The sequence below is a fragment of the Pseudophryne corroboree genome, chromosome 3 (assembly GCF_028390025.1).
Source record: "Pseudophryne corroboree isolate aPseCor3 chromosome 3, aPseCor3.hap2, whole genome shotgun sequence".
In the NCBI taxonomy this organism is placed as follows: domain Eukaryota; kingdom Metazoa; phylum Chordata; class Amphibia; order Anura; family Myobatrachidae; genus Pseudophryne; species Pseudophryne corroboree.
In genome coordinates this window covers 143213008-143216893 of record NC_086446.1, presented here as the reverse complement: position 1 = coordinate 143216893, position 3886 = coordinate 143213008, and the positions used below count along the sequence as shown (strand labels likewise).

Genomic DNA, 3886 nt, shown 5'->3' with positions numbered 1-3886 from the left:
TGATGCATTGGGGCAACGATTTTGTGAGAAACATCTTCACCCTTAAATAAAGATTTTCTTAATTCCTTACCTGTGTGCTAATTAGATATCACCTTGTTTTCACATTAAACAGACTTCCACATGAGAAAGCAGCAAGGATACAGTGGCGTTAATGTTTCCTGGTGTCAACCTGTATTATTTCAGTAGACATTGAAATGAGGATGCATCTTGCTGCCTTTCCAATGAAGCAAGTTTAATTTAGTAATAGGTGAAAAACCATCCCTACAAAGGTGTTAATCAGAGACTTGGCTTTGTGGACACTTTTCAAAGAACAAATTTGTTAGCATAAAAATAAAGACAGAAAATGAAGAGCTGTTTAATCACTCAATTGGATTTTTTTTGGCAGCATATTTCTTTTTCTCGGCAGCATATTTCTTTTTCTCTGCAACCCACTGCTAAATTGTGCTTCCTAGCTGTTTTTATAAAATCACTGAATCAAATCTTACTCTGATTACATCAGAGAAGGCCAGGTACCCTACACCATAACAGGGGGTTTGAAATTTTGACTTGTCTACTTAAAGATCACCAAAATCTGATAACAAGGTCAATTACGTCCCTGGTTGGGATTGAACCACCAACCTTTTGGTTAGTAGCCGGACACACTAACCGATTGCGCCACAGAGACACTTTGCAAAAAGTACATACTGACAAAGTCTAATAAGCATACATCTAGAACGTTTCCTAGAAAAACTTTAAAAAGTCAATAATCTGGAGAGTTTTTGTAAGATGTTTCTTCCATCAACCAATGAAGAAACACATTGGTACTTTCCCATGATGAGTGAGTGCTTCAGGATCTCTTGCACTTACATGTGCAGCAGAGTACTGCAATGGAAGCATGCTGGGCCCATAACCCAGAGGTAGGCAGATTGAAACTATCCTTTGCTATATGCATTTTTTTTTGTTAATTTAAGTAATCAAAACTGGGATTGATATTTTTGCTCTTTTATTATTACTTAAAGTACAATAACTTTTACCATTTTAATTTGTTTTAATAGTATATTGACAGTATAGTTTTCTTTAAAAAATCCACTTAATTTTCTTTACCCTATTATTAAAAGGGTAATTGACAAAAACAAACTACATTGTCACCAGAAGAGCAATACAAAATGTACAAGTGATATATTAAAATCATATTTCCAGCTTGAATTTCAATGATGCATTGGGGCAACGATTTTGTGAGAAACATCTTCACCCTTAAATAAAGATTTTCTTAATTCCTTACCTGTGTGCTAATTAGATATCACCTTGTTTTCACATTAAACAGACTTCTACATGAGAAAGCAGCAAGGATGCAGTGGCGTTAATGTTTCCTGGTGTCAACCTGTATTATTTCAGTAGACATTGAAATGAGGATGCATCTTGCTGCCTTTCCAATGAAGCAAGTTTAATTTAGTAATAGGTGAAAAACCATCCCTACAAAGGTGTTAATCAGAGACTTGGCTTTGTGGACACTTTTCAGAGAACAAATTTGTTAGCATAAAAATAAAGCCAGAAAATGAAGAGCTGTTTAATCACTCAATTGGATTTTTTTTGCCAGCATATTTCTTTTTCTCTGCAACCCACTGCTAAATTGTGCTTCCTAGCTGTTTTTATAAAATCACTGAATCAATTCTAACTCTGATTACATCAGAGAAGGCCAGGTACCCTACATCATAACAGGGGGTTTGAAATTTTGACTTGTCTACTTAAAGATCACCAAAATCTGATAAGGTCAATTACGTCCCTGGTTGGGATTGAACCACCAACCTTTTGGTTAGTAGCCGGACACACTAACCGATTGCGCCACAGAGACACTTCGCAAAAAGTACATACTGACAAAGGCTAATAAGCATACATCTAGAACGTTTCCTAGAAAAACTTTAAAAAGTCAATAATCTGGAGAGTTTTTGTAAAATGTTTCTTCCATCAACCAACGAAGAAACACATTGGTACTTTCCCATGATGAGTGAGTGCTTCAGGATCTCTTGCACTTACATGTGCAGCAGAGTACTGCAATGGAAGCATGCTGGGCCCATAACCCAGAGGTAGGCAGATTGAAACTATCCTTTGCTATATGCATTTTTTTTTGTTAATTTAAGTAATCAAAACTGGGATTGATATTTTTGCTCTTTTATTTTTACTTGAAGTACAATAACTTTTACCATTTTAATTTGTTTGAATAGTATATTGACAGTATAGTTTTCTTTAAAAAAATCCACTTAATTTTCTTTACCCTATTATTAAAAGGGTAATTGACAAAAACAAACTACATTGTCACCAGAAGAGCAATACAAAATGTACAAGTGATATATTAAAATCATCTTTCCAGCTTGAATCTCAATGATGCATTGGGGCAACGATTTTGTGAGAAACATCTTCACCCTTAAATAAAGATTTTCTTAATTCCTTACCTGTGTGCTAATTAGATATCACCTTGTTTTCACATTAAACAGACTTCCACATGAGAAAGCAGCAAGGATGCAGTGGCGTTAATGTTTCCTGGTGTTAATCTGTATTATTTCAGTAGAAATTGAAATGAGGATGCATCTTGCTGCCTTTCCAATGAAGCAAGTTTAATTTAGTAATAGGTGAAAAACCATCCCTACAAAGGTGTTAATCAGAGACTTGGCTTTGTGGACACTTTTCAGAGAACAAATTTGTTAGCATAAAAATAAAGCCAGAAAATGAAGAGCTGTTTAATCACTCAATTGGATTTTTTTTGCCAGCATATTTCTTTTTCTCTGCAACCCACTGCTAAATTGTGCTTCCTATCTGTTTTTATAAAATCACTGAATCAAATCTAACTCTGATTACATCAGAGAAGGCCAGGTACCCTACACCATAACAGGGGGTTTGAAATTTTGACTTGTCTACTTAAAGATCACCAAAATCTGATAACAAGGTCAATTACGTCCCTGGGTGGGATTGAACCACCAACCTTTTGGTTAGTAGCCAGACACACTAACCAATTGCGCCACAGAGACACTTTGTAAAAATGCATACTGACAAAGGCTAATAAGCATACATCTAGAACGTTTCCTAGAAAAACTTTAAAAAGTCAATAATCTGGAGAGTTTTTGTAAGATGTTTCTTCCATCAACCAACGAAGAAACACATTGGTACTTTCCCATGATGAGTGAGTGCTTCAGGATCTCTTGCACTTACATGTGCAGCAGAGTACTGCAATGGAAGCATAACCCAGAGGTAGGCAGATTGAAACTATCCTTTGCTATATGCATTTTTTTTTGTTAATTTAAGTAATCAAAACTGGGATTGATATTTTTGCTCTTTTATTTTTACTTAAAGTACAATAACTTTTGCCATTTTAATTTGTTTTAATAGTATATTGACAGTATAGTTTTCTTTAAAAAATCCACTTAATTTTCTTTACCCTATTATTAAAAGGGTAATTGACAAAAACAAACTACATTGTCACCAGAAGAGCAATACAAAATGTACAAGTGATATATTAAAATCATCTTTCCAGCTTGAATTTCAATGATGCATTGGGGCAACGATTTTGTGAGAAACATCTTCACCCTTAAATAAAGATTTTCTTAATTCCTTACCTGTGTGCTAATTAGATATCACCTTGTTTTCACATTAAACAGACTTCCACATGAGAAAGCAGCAAGGATGCAGTGGCGTTAATGTTTCCTGGTGTCAACCTGTGTTATTTCAGTAGACATTGAAATGAGGATGCATCTTGCTGCCTTTCCAATGAAGCAAGTTTAATTTAGTAATAGGTGAAAAACCATCCCTACAAAGGTGTTAATCAGAGACTTGGCTTTGTGGACACTTTTCAGAGAACAAATTTGTTAGCATAAAAATAAAGCCAGAAAATAAAGAGCTGTTTAATCACTCAATT

The 3886-nt window shown here is 34.8% G+C and overlaps 1 non-coding gene across 1 annotated transcript; it reads right to left on the bottom strand.

The window, feature by feature from the left end:
* Positions 1 to 2928: 2928 nt before the first annotated feature.
* On the bottom strand, positions 2929 to 3002 carry TRNAS-ACU (transfer RNA serine (anticodon ACU)). Its single transcript has one exon. It is a non-coding gene; the product is annotated as a tRNA-Ser (tRNA).
* Positions 3003 to 3886: the final 884 nt, after the last annotated feature.